Raw genomic sequence first — 13921 nt, forward strand, 5'->3', positions numbered from 1 at the left:
TTATACATTATTATCAACTGAAGTCCATAGTTTATTCAGATTGCCCTAATTTTTACTATTAAGGACATTAGTCCTTTTCTGGTTCCAGGATCCCATCCAGGATTCCACATTACATTTATTTATTGTATCTTCTTAGGTCCCTCTGGACTGTGACACTTTCTTAGACTTTCCTTGTTGATAATGACCTTGACAGTTTGGAAGAGTACTGGTCGGGTATTTTGTAGAATGTCCCTTAATTGAGATTTTAATGATCATTTTTCTTGTGTTTAGACTGGGGTTATGGGTTTTTGTGTGGAAGATTCCAGAGGTAGTGTATCTTGTCTCATCACATGCTATCAGGAGTAAGTGACAGCACATTTTTAACCTGTATAAGTTAGCATTTGGAATCATTTTGCTTTATGCTCAGGATTTACTCTTCACCACTGAAGCAGAGACTCACCTGTGCTCCCTAAGTTTGAAGTGTAGTACAATTCAGGACATGCTCCTTCCTCAGATTCCCACCTATCATACAGATGACCACCTTCCCATTTTATTTTACTCTCTCAGTCTCTAATAAAACAATTGAGAATAAAATATTAATAGAAACATATTAAGTAAATGTGTTTCCCTTTCCAAATTTACTAAATAGGAAATGAGTGGTGTGGTACGTCCCACTAGCAATGAAAATTTCGGAAATCATGGCAAACAGTGGAAGATCCAGAGAACCTATTGAGACCCAGGACGAATATAATCTGATAGGTCAACTTTTATTCTTGCTGGGCTGGTCACAAAATCAGATGGCTTCTGACATGCTTTATATTTTTTTAGCATTGTACAAAAATTACTGATTATTATGTGATAGATTGATGCCTTGAAATTCAGGTTTATCTCTTGGGGTATATTTGCTAGATATTGTCCAGGAAGAAATACTGTTGAAGATGTTTCTAATGAGAGAAAACTGTTGGCCTGTTCCTTAACTCTTTTTAAATTTTACACCTAAACCAATTAGCTCTTTGACACCACATATTTGGAAGTTACAAACATTTATTGTCAAACACTATATTCGAAGTGGAATAAGGGGCAGGGCATGGTGGCTCCTGACTGTAATCCCAGCATTTTGGGGGGCTAAGGTGGGTGGATTGCTTGAACCTAGGAGTTTGAAGCCAGCTTAGGCAACATAGCGGACCCTGTTTCTACAAAAAATAAAAATAAAAAATAGGCCTGGTGCGGTGGCTCACACTTGTAATCCTAGCACTTTGGGAGGCCTAGGTGGGCAGATCACGAGGTCAGGAGATTGAGACCGTTCTGGCTAACACGGTGAAACCCCGTCTCTACTAAAAATACAAAAAAATTTAGCTGGGTGTGTTGGCGGGTGCCTGTAGCTACTCGGGAGGCTGAGGCAGGTGAGTGGTGTGAACTCGGGAGGTGGAGCTTGCAGGGAGCCGAGATTGCTCCACTGCACTCCAGCCTGGGTGATAGAGCGAGACTCCGTCTCAAAAATAAATAATAGCCAAGCATGGTGGCATGTGCCTGTAGTCCTAGCTACTCAGGAGGCCAGGGTGGGAGGATTGCTTGAGCCCAAGAGTTTGAGGCTGCAGTGAGTGATGATAGCGCTACTGCATTCCAGGCTGGGTGACAGAGAGAGACCCTTTCTAAAAAAAAATAAAAATAAAAAAAATGACAATTAATAAAAAATAAAACAAAGTGGAAGAAGGAAGTGATTTTTCATAAACTAAAAGAAAAAAGTTGTGACGTTCAGTTTAGAATGCTTCTATAAGTACAGTTCAAACATATAGAGCATGTTGCATTTCAATAGCCCAAAGTAAGTTTTTTCCCCTGCATTTTCTATTAATAATAATTATTTAAAAAATAAATTACTGAGGCCGGGTGTGGTGGCTCATGCCTGTAATCCCAGCACTTTGAGAGGCCGAGGAGGGCGGATCACCAGGTCAGGAGATAGAGACCATCCTGGCCAACATGGTGAAACCCCGTCTCCACTAAAAATATAAAAATAAGCTGGGCATGGTGGCATGCACCTGTAGTCCCAGCTACTCGGGAGACTGAGGCAGGAGAATTGCTTGAACCCGGGAGGCGGAGGTTGCAGTGAGCGGAGATCACGCCACTGCACTCCAGCCTGGCAACAGAATGAGACTCCCTCTCAGAAATAAATAAATAAATAAATAAAAATAAATTACTGAATGACGTACGTGAATGCCTTTTAGAGGCAATGATGATAATATGTGTCACTATATATTTTCCTATGAAAGCATTCATACGGTATGACACAATGAAGCTAAGAACCTAAGTCATAAGCTGCTTATTTCTCACTACCGGAAATCACCCATCCTCCAGCAGATTGTAGTTCATTTCCATGCCTGGAAGGGAGATTTTATTTAAAGGTTCGGTCATCAGTTTCCTGAAAAGTTTTGGTTTACCCAGTTGTATCTAGTAAAGTGTCAAGAAAATTTTTAGTACACAGACACCTGCTTCTTGCCCGGGAGTGACACTGAAAGAAGCTGAATTTTAATCCTAAAGGTTAAGAATTCAAAGTGCTTGCCTTGCCGGTCACCCAAATGAAGTAAACATCTAATCAGCCTAATATGCTTATTTAAGAGTGCTAATGACAAATTGAGTAATCTAAGAAATAGACCATTTATTTAGAAAAATTTCATTATCTCTCTCAGGGATAGAAAATGTCACAGTAGCATTTCTAATAGAGTCAACTGCACCAACTAATTAGTTATTAGGTAACTAAGAAAGGGTATTGAGACTCTGTGACAGTTAATTTTATGTATTAACTTGGGTAGGCCACCGTATCAGATATTTGCTCAACCACTTGTCTGAATTGTTGTCAAGACACTTTTTAGATGAGATTAACTGTAAAATCAGTAGACTTTGAGTAAAGCAGATTACCCTCCATAATTTAGGTAGGACTCGTCCAATCAGTTGAAGGCCTTAAAAAGAAAAAGACAAACTTCTATCAAGGAAGCGAGAAATCTGCAAGCAGACTGCCTTCAGACTTGAACATTAACACTTCTCTGGGGCTCCAGCCTGCCAGCCTACCGTTCAGACTTTGGGCTGGCCAGCCTCCTAAATCATATGAGAAAATTTCATAAAAGAAATTTCTTTCTTTTCTTTCTTTCTTTCTTTCTTTCTTTTAATCTTTCTTCTTCCTTCTTTTAATCTTTCTTCTTCTTTTTTCTCTTTCTTTCTTTCTCTTTCTTTCTGCTTATTTCTTTATTTCTTCCTGTCTCTTCCTTCTTTACTTCCATCCTCCCTTCCTCTACTATTCTTTTTCTTTCTTTTCTTTTCTTCTTTCTCTTTTTCTCTTTCCTTTCTTTCTATTTCCTCTCTCTTTCCTTCCTTCGTCTTTTCTCTTTTCTTTCTTTCTTTCTTTGTTTCTTTCTTTCTCTCATTCTCTCTCTCTCGCAAACCCTGACTAATATAGATTTGAATTTTTAAAAAATGAAACATCTTAACCAAGATCTGCCAAATAAGGTCAGGCCTAATATGATACTGTTTCATCCAATATTACTGTTCTGAGAAGTGTATTATTTCAGTATGGAGATGGTTTAGCTAGAATTCTATTTGTCTCCAGTTTAATTAGTGGTTAATTTCTTAGGCTCTTCCATCATACTAATCTACACTCAATTCTCAGTTTCTCCACTTGAAAGCTGTGTTACCACGGTGCAATATTTACCCTTTGATCTTTTTTCTCGTTTATAAAATAAGGCTAGTGTTTGGTATACTGTGAAGAATAGTGGAAATACGTGATCTATGAACATTAGTTGGAGAGGGGAGGAACTATATGGTGAAGAAGAAAGTGAGAAAATCTTTCCTGTGGAGAGAAGCCTATACATAATTCACCTCACTAGACTACTGCCTTTTCCCATTAAACTAGAGTGTGAAATGAAGAAAATGAACTAGTCAATCCTACTTGCAGAGATTGCTTCGGACCTGAGACATCTGAAATCTAACCACCTGACAAGCTGTGGGTGCTGGTTACCTATTTTAGTCCATTTAGGATGCTGTGATAAAATAACTTAGACTGGGTAATTTGTAAATAGCAGAAACTTACTGCTAGCAGTTCTGGAGACTGGGAATTCTAAGAGCAAGGCACCAGCAGATTCTGTGTCTGATAAGAGCCCTTTCCTCTTGGATGATATCTTCTATGTCTCCTCACACAGCAGAAGTGTCAAAAAGGCTCCTCAAAGCGTCCTTTATGAGAGCACTAATTCTATTTATGGGGTAAAGCCCTCAAAACTTAATCACCTTCTAAAAACCTCAACTCTTAATACCATCATCTCGGTGGTTAGGTTTCAATATATGAATTTTGGGGGGAAACAAACATTCTAAGTCACAGCAGTCTGCTCCTGAACCCACAAATTCATTTCCTTCTCATAAGCAAAATACACACATTTCGTTCTAATAGCCCCCAAGGTCTTATCTCATTCGAGCATCAACTCAGAAGTTTAATATCTCATCCAAAGTCTCATCTAAGTATCACTTAAATCAGATATAAGTGAGACTCAAGGTAAGATTTATTCTGAAGTAAATTTCTCTCCAGCTGTGAATTTATGAAATTACACAAGTTATGTGCTCCCAAACTATAATGGTGGAACTCACATTGGATAGATAGTTCTTACACCAAAGAGAGAAAGAAGAAAAAAGAAAGCATAACTAGTCCCAAATAATTTCAAAACCCAATAGTGTAAACGTTAAATCTTAAGTCTTGAAAATAAACTTATGTGATTCCATGTCCAGCCTTTTGTACACATTGAGGTGGGGGTTGGGTTCTCCACACTCTGAGCAGCCCTGCTTCTATGGCTTTGCTAGGTAAGACCCACAGTGTAGCTCTCATGGGTTGAAGGTTGGTGCCTGCAGCTCTTTCAGGCTGCAATCGCATGGCCATGGCTGTACTAATCTGAGGTTGTGAAGGTAGTCTTGTAACCATCTTTTCACTGGGTATTTCCCTAGTAGGGGCTCTTTTTGGTGGCCCTCATAGTTTCACCGGTCATTGCCCTAATGGGGGATTTCTACAGTGGCTCTACCACTTTAGCAGTTATTTGCCTGGGCCCTGAGGTTCTCCAGGGCAACCTTTGAAATCCAGGTGAAGGTAGGTGTGCTTCCAAAGCTTGTGCAAGTTGCACCTTCCTGGAGATGACACTGTGTGGATGCTACCATGGTTTAACACCTGTGCCTTCCAGAGGGGCAACCAGAGCTGCACCTGGGCCTGCTTGAGCCACAGATGGGGTGGCCAAAGAGTGCTTTGCTGGAATGTGGAGAGTAGAACTTTGTCATCATTGTGCCCCAAAAGCCCTGGCATTTTGGGCCTGTAATGGGTGGTGCAATCCCGAAGACCTCTGAAATGCTTTTAGGATCATTCTTCCATTGTCTTGATACAAAGCATCTGGCTTCCTTCTATTCATACTAATCTCCTTATCAAACACTCACTTGGCCACATCCTTGATGCTCTTTCCTGAACATTTTCCCACTCTTTAAAACATGGCCAGGCTGAGAATTTTCCAAACCTTTAAGCCCCCCTTTCCTTTTGATTATGAATTCCAACTTTGTTTCTTTTTTCTCACATTTTACTATAAGCAGTCTAGTAAAGGCATGCCATACCCTCAACCGTTTGCTTAAGGATTTCTTCTACCAAATGTTCTATTTCATAACTCCTTCCCTGGAACACTATGATATGAACATAATTCAGCCAAGTTGTTTGCTGGTTTATATCAAGAATCACCTTTCATCTAGCTTTTAACAATCTTTCCTCATTTCAGTCTGATATTTCATGAGAATGGCTTTCACTGTCACAAACATTCTGGTGGTGATCACTTAGGTAATTTCTAAGAAGACTGAGGTTTTCTCTACAGCTCTCTTCTTATTTGAAGACTTCACCAGAATTTCCCTTTTTAGTCAGTTCACAGCAGTACAGGCTGCTTCTGCCATGCACTTCAAAATTCCTCCAGGCTTCACCCATTACCGAGTTCCAAGGTGCTTTCATATTTTTATGTGTTTGTTACAGCAGCACCCCACTTCTTATAACCAATATCTATCTGTGTCTATTTGGGCTACTATAACAAAATATCTTAAACTGAGTAATTTATAAGAAACAAATTTGTTGACCATAGTTCTGGAGGCTGGGGAATCCAAGAACAAGATACCAGCAGATTCTGTGTCTGTTGAGAGCCTGTTCCTCTTGAATGGCACCTTCTTTGTGTCCTAACATGACAAAAGGGGTTAAAGTCTTCCTCAGGCCTCTTTTATAAGGGCACTAATTCCATTCATGAGGCAAAGCTTTAATGACCTAATTACCTCCTAAAGACCTCAGCCATGAATACTATCACTGTGGTGGTTAGGTTTCAACATATAAATTTTGGGGAAGATACAGTCAGACCACAGCACTCACCTAAAGAACCAAAGAGTTCGTCGTTCTTTATTGCTTTGAGGCAATGTTTATAGGCATTTTCAAATACCTTACCTGACCATGACCATCACATTATGGCTAAAAATTTATAATTGCAACACTGTTAGTAAGGAAGGAAGTAGCCAAGGAAAGAATCAAGGGAAACATTTCCGGAGTGAGCTAGTGAGACAAGAAAGGAAATAAGTGAGGCCTGAAAGAGAATGTTCATGCATCTGATGAGTATTTAGTGAGTGACTATAATGTAGCAAGCATTGTTATAGGTGATGAAAATACAATGTCGACAAGAAAAGCTGTGTCTCTGTTATGGAGCTTACCATCTAATGATATACTGGGGACAAAACACAACAAACAAGAACACACAGACACCTATAAGAGGTCTGATGGTGATAAATGAATAAGGAAAATCAAACAAGGTAATATGATAGAGGCTATTTTATCTAAGATGTGTATCAGTTAAGATGAGTTTAGCTCCACATAACAGAAAAACCCTAATGCACATGGCTTCAAAATGAGAAATTTCATTATTTTACTTTACATGATATCCTGAGGTAAGAAAGTTTCTAATATGGTACATCCCAGCTCTGAATTTGTTTCTCTCTATTTCCATTGCTTTCTCCTATTGTTGTTTTTTGTCTTTATCTTCAGGATGATAGTAAAATTATTGCTGTGGTTTCATCGTTGCATCTGGACACACCAACATTCTTAGACAGAGGAGGACATATCCCTCTTTAAGAATGAGAAAAATCTATCTCAGGAGCCTTCCAGCTGACTATTTTGTTGGCCAAAATGAAGTTGTATGCCCTAAATAAAACCAATCACTGCTAAACTTAGTGGAAGGCCATGAATAAATTAGACTATATGGAACAGATTTATTGTAAGTACCATAACCACTTTTGAAGGTATTTGTGAGAAGACATTTGAGAAGAGATGAGATATGAATCATAAAAAGAGGCAAATATGTGATGACTTGAGAGTGAGAAGATGTTATAGGTAAAGGAAACACCAAGAGTAATTTTTTGGAAGCCGAAGAGGAAAATAATATCAATGAAATGTGAGTATTTGGTTATGTTAAATGCCAGAAATTTAAGTTAATGGTCTCTCACCACAAATGGACCTTACTGCTGGCCTACAACCCTACTGTATTAATTTGTTTTCTCTCCTACTTTTGTAGATTGTTAGTCCACTCTCTCACAGCTGATGATCTTGTTTCCTATTTCAGTGAGAATATTAGAGCAACACAAATAGAATCTCCACAGCTCTCACCATCAATCCTTACTTTCAACTACTTGCATCTCTGACTATGTAGTCTTCTTTCTCTCCTGTTTTTATCAATGACCTGTTGAAACTCTAATTTAAGGTCAGTCACCGTAGATGTGCATTGGATCAAATCCTCTGTTGCCTACTTAAGCAAATTGCTTCAACAATCTTCCCCTATCTTGTATCATTAGCTTTTGTATCTTTACTGTACATTCTTATCACCATTAAAATGTGTAATTGTTATTGCTACTTAAAAAGTTATTTCCTGACCTTATTTCAGCCTTCAGTTCCTATTCCTTTTTTATCTTTCCCCTTCCAAAAAACTCTTTAGGGGAGCTGTTTTTAATCAATGTCTCTAATTAAGCCATTGATTGATCTCTAATCAGCTATTTGTCCCACAACTGTACCAAATTTCCCTTACCAAGGTAACCCATCACACCATGCTGCTAAATGCAATGGCAAGTTTCTCAATTCTTACTGAAGTATTCAGAAACATTTGACATAGTTTAAGCATCCACATCATGCAAATTTTTCTTCACTTGACTTGTATGACACCAAATGTGTCTGGTTTTTCTTCTACAGCTCTAGCTGTTGCTTCTATTTTCAATTATGCTGGGTTCTCATCATATCCCCAAGGTCTTTTTCTGTTTCACGCAATCTGTTTTTCCCTGAGATGTAATTCATGTATCACAAAATGCATCCGCTTAAGGTGAACAATTAAGTGGTTTCAGTATATTCAAAAAGTTGAGCAACCATCAGTACTATTTAACTCCAGAACACATTTCTTCATCCCTAAAAGAAATCTTTTGCCAACAAAAAGTCACTACTCTACATCCCCCGGTCCAAACCCTAGGCAACCAATAATCTTCTTTCTGTTACAGATTTACAAATTGTGGATGTTTTATATAATTGGAATCACACAATATGTGGTCTTTTGTGATTGGCTTCTTTCATTTATCATAACATTTACAAGGTTAATTCATGTTGTAGCATGTATTATTAGGTTGGTGCAAAAGTAATTGTGGATTTGGACCATGAATTTTAAATCATTATAACTAGGCTTAAACACACTTTTATTAATCAAAATAGAAACCATTACAATCAGCTCATTTTTGCCAACAAGAAATAAGTATGTTTATTCCTGTAACATAAAAATCTGTGCTTTGGGATTCAATGAACTCTTGGAAGGCATTTTCTGCATCTTGCTGGTAGTGGAAGCATTTTCCATGCAAAAAGTTGTCGAGATGCTTGAAGAAGTGGTAGTCAGTTGGGGAGAGGCCAGTTGAATATGACGGATGAGGCAAAACTTTGTAGCCCAATTCGTTAAACTTTTGAAGCTTGGTTGCGCAAGCTGCAGTTGAGTGTTGTCATGGAGAAGAATTTGGCCTTTTCTGTTAACCAATGCCTGTTGCAGGCATTGTAGTTCTCGGTGCATCTCATCAATTTGCTGAGCATACTTAGATGTAATGGTTTCGCTGGGATTCAAAAAGCTGCAGCAGATGAGACAGGCAGCAGACCAACAAACTGACCATGACCATTTTTTGGTGCAAGTTTGGCTTTGGGAAGTACTGTGGAGTTTCTTCTCAGTCCAACGACTGAGCTGGTGGTCACCGGTTGTCATATAAAATTCACTTTTCATTGCACATCACAATCCAATAGAGAAATGGTTTGTTGTTGCGTAGAATAAAAGAAGATGACACTTCAAAACAATTCTTTTTTATTTTTGCTCAGCTCATGAGGCACACACTTGTCGAGCCTTTTCACCTTTCCAATTTGCTTCAAATGCCGAATGACAGTAGGATGGTCGACGCTGAGTCCTTCAGCAACTTTTCATGTAGTTGTAAGAGGATCAGCTTCGATGATTGCTCTCATTTGGTCATTGTCAACTTCTGATGGCTGACCACTGTGCTCCTAATCGCCAAGGCTCTCATCTTCTTTGCAAAACTTCTTGAACCACCACTGTATGTTCCTTACCAGTTCCTGGGCCAAATGCGTTGTCGATGTTGCAATTTGTCTCCACTGCCTTATGACCTATTTTGAACTTGAATAAAAAATCACTCAAATTTGCTTTTTGTCTAACATTATTTCAATAGTTTAAAATAAATATAAAATAAACTGCAAGTAATAAGTCATTGGCAAAAAAACAAAGCGAGAAATGTGCATTAAAATGATGTATAACATAACCACACTTATTTAAAAATGTATTCCAATATCAAATCACAAATTTCAACAATGCAAAAATCACAATTACATTTGCACCAACCTAATAGTAGTTTATCACTATTAAGGCTGAATAATATTCCATTGTATGGAAAAACAACGTTATGTTTACCCATTCCTCTGTTGATAGAAATTTGTGTTATTCCCACTTTTTAAATTATGAGTAATGCTGCTGTGAATATCCACGTGCAAATTTTTGTGAGGACCAGGCATGGTGGCTCACGCCTATAATCTCAGCACTTTGGGAGGCCAAGGTGGGAGTATTGCTTGAACCCAGGAGTTAGAGACAAGCTTAGACAGCAAAGTGAAATCCCATCTCTACAATAAATAAATAAATAAAATAGGGAGCAAGGTGGCATGTGCCTGTGTTCCCAGCTATATTGGAGGCTAAGGCAGGACGATTGCTTGAGTCCAGGAGGCCAAGGCTGCAGTGAGCCATTTTTGTACCACTGCACTCTAGCCTGTGTGACAGAGTGAAACCTGGTCTCAAAAAACAAAACAAAACAAAACAAAAACCAAAAACCAAAAATGTGGATAAATGGGATTAGTTCTCTGGGTACATACCTAGGAGTGCAATACCTGGGTCAAATAGTAACTTCCTATCTAATCTCTGAAGAACTGCCAAACACTAATTTCCAAAGTGGCTGTACCATTATATATCCCCACCAGCAATGCATAAGGTTCACATTTCTCTACATTTTCACTAACGTGATATTGTCAGTCTTCTTGATTATAGCCACCCTAATGAGTTTTATGTGGTCTCTCATTGTGTTTTTGACTTTCATTTCCCTACTGATTAAGAGTGGTCAGCATTCTTTTATGTGCTTATTGGCTATTTGTACATCTCCTTTGGATAAATTTATGTTCAAATTCTTTGTTCATTTTTAATTGGATTATTTGAATGTTTATTGCTGAGTTGTAAGAGCTATTTATATACTCTAGACACAAAATCATTATAAGATATATGACATGCATTTTTTTTTATTCTCTGGTTACATTTCGTGTTCTTAAAAGTGTCCTTTGAAACAGAACATTTGCTTTAGTTTATGTGCAGTGGAAATATCAATATTTTCTCTGGCTGCTTGATCTTTGATCTTTTTGAAAATTGTTTTCTACAAACTATCTTTTTAAAAAAATTCATAAGAACTTTAAAATAAGCTTTTAATTTTTTTGCCAAAAATAATGCCAGCTTAAATTTTGTTAGAGACTTTGTTCTAACCATTGATCACTTTGGGGAATTTTGACCATTTTAACATGTCTTATGATCAATTAAGCCTTCTGATCAATAAACATGTGATGTATTTCTTTTTAGATATTTTACAAAATTTTTCTTTCAATGGTGTTTTGTAGTTTTCATAGTGCCAATTTTGTACACCTTTTGTTAAACTTATTCCTAGATATTTTATTGTTTTTGATGCCACTACAAATGAAATTATTTTCTTAATTTTATTTTTGAGTTTTTAATAGCTAGTGCATAGATATACCATTGACTTCTATGTATTGGTCATGTATCCTGCAATCTTGCTAAACTTCTTTATGAGTGTGTGTGTGTGTGTGTGTGTGTGTGTATAATTTTTTTTATATATGCAAGGTTATATCATCTGCATATACAGATGTTTACTTCTTCCTTTCCAATATGAATGCCTTTTTAAAATTTTTCTAGCCTGTTTTAGTTTGCTGATGCTGCCATCACAAAACACCACAGACTAGGTGGCTCAAACAACAGAAATTTATTTCCTTACAGTTCTGAAGTTCTGAAGTCCTGAAGTCCACAATCAAGGTGCTGGTAAGGTTTGGATGTATTTGGGGCCTCTTTCCTTGGCTCACAGATGATGGTCTTCTCACTATGTTCTTAACATTTTTTTCCTCAGTGCACAGACATCCCTGGTGTCTCTTTTGTGTTTCCAAACCCCTGCTTATAAGACAAGTCAGATTGGAATTGGACCCACCATAATGGCCTAATTTTTAACTTAATTACGTTTTTAAAGGTCCTTAGTCCAAACACAGTCACATTCTGAGGTACTCAAAGTTAGGACTTCAACATATGAACTTGAAGGGTATGCAATTCAGCTGATAATAGTACCTTGCAACTTCTAATACTGAATTCATTTATCAGATTTAGGAATCTTCTGGCAGAGTCTTTAGAGATTTCTAGGCATAAAGTCATATTATCAGCCAACAGAAGTAGGTTGACTTCCTATTTTTTTTTTTTTTTTTGTCAGTTTGGATGTTCTTTATTTCTTTCTCTTGCCTGATTTCTCTGGGTAGGACTTTCAGTACTATGTTGAATAGAAGTGCTGAAAGTGGGCATCTTTGTCTTGTTCCAGTTCTGAAGGTAAATGCTTTCACCTTTTCCACGTCAAGTATGATGATGGCTGTGTGTTTGTCATATATGGACTTTATCATTTTATTGTATTATTTTAATTATTTTAATATTTTGAGGTATGTTATTTCTATGTCTAGTTTGTTGAGGGATAAAGAGATGCTGGATTTTATCAAATGCTTTTTCTGGAACTATTGAGATGATCATATGATTTTTGTTTTTAATTCTGTTTATGTGATGAATCATATTTATTGACGTGCATATGTTAAAACATCCCTTCATCCCTGAAAGGAAATCCACTTGTTCCTGGCAAATTATTTTTTGACATGCTGTTGAATTTCGTTTGCTAGCATTTTCTTGAGGATTTTTGCATCTATATTAACCAGGAATGTTTTCTGTAGCTTTGTTTTCCTTCCTTTGTTGTCATTTTCTGATTTTAAGATTAGGGTAATACTGGTTCCTAAAAAGCAGTTAAGGAGGAGTTCCTCCATCTCAATATTTTGAAATAATATCAGTAGCATTGGTAATAATTCTTAAGTGTCTAGTAAAATTTAGTTCTGAATGCATTTAGCCCTGGGCTTCTTTTGTTGTTGGCAGTTTCTGTTTGTTTGTTTTTTTGTTTGTTTGTTTGTTTTATTACTGTTTCAATCTCAATGCTTGTTACTGGCTTCTTCAGAATTTCTGTTTCTTCCTAAGTTAAGCTAGGGTGAATTATGTGTTTTCAGAAATCTAACAATTAGCTCTGGATTTTCTAGTTTGTTTGCATAGAGGTGCTCATAGTAGTTCGAATGATCTTTTGTATTTATGTAGTGACATTGTAATGTCTTTATTTTCATTTCTAATTCAGCTTATTTGAATATTCTCTTTTTTTCTTGGTTAATATACCTAGTAATTTGTCAATTTTGTTCATCTTTTCCAAGAACCAGCTTTTGTTCTATTGATCTTTTGCATATTTTGCTTCAATTTTATTTAGTTGTGCTCTGATCTGTGTTTTTTTCTTTTCTTCTACAAGTTTTGAGTTCGATTTGTTTTTGTTTCTCTAGTTCCTTGAGATGTGAGGTTAGGTTGTCGAATTGTGATCTTTCAGACTTTCTGATGTAGGCATTTGGCAATATAAACATTCCTCTTAGCACTGCTTTTGCTATATCTCAGAGGTTTTGATAACTGTGTCAGTTATATAACTCATTTTGAATAGTTTTAAAAATTTGCATCTTAATTTCATTTGTAATTCAATAATCATTTAGGAGCAGATTGTTTAATTTTTATGTATTTGTATAGTTTTGAGTGTTTCTTTTGCAATTGATTTCTAGTTTTATTTTGCTGTGATTTAAGATACTTATCGCTTTAATACATAGTGCTGGGATAACTGGCTAGCCACATGCAGAAGATTAAAACTGAACTCCTTCCTTACACCATATATAAAAACTAACTCAAGATACATTACAGACTTAAATGTAAAACCCAAAACTATAAAATCCCTGTAAGACAACGTAGGCAATACCATTCAGTTCATAGGCAGGGACAAAGATGTTATGACGAAGATTCTAAAAGCAATTGCAACAAAAGCAAAAATTGTCAAATGGAGTATGATTAAATTAAAGAGCTTCTGCACAGCAAAATAAACTACCAACAGACTAAACAGACATCCTACAGAATGGGATAACATTTTTTCAAACTGTCCATCCTACAAAGGTCTAACATCCAGTGTCTAA

This window comes from Pan paniscus, chromosome X (genome assembly GCF_029289425.2).
Source record: "Pan paniscus chromosome X, NHGRI_mPanPan1-v2.0_pri, whole genome shotgun sequence".
Taxonomy (NCBI): domain Eukaryota; kingdom Metazoa; phylum Chordata; class Mammalia; order Primates; family Hominidae; genus Pan; species Pan paniscus.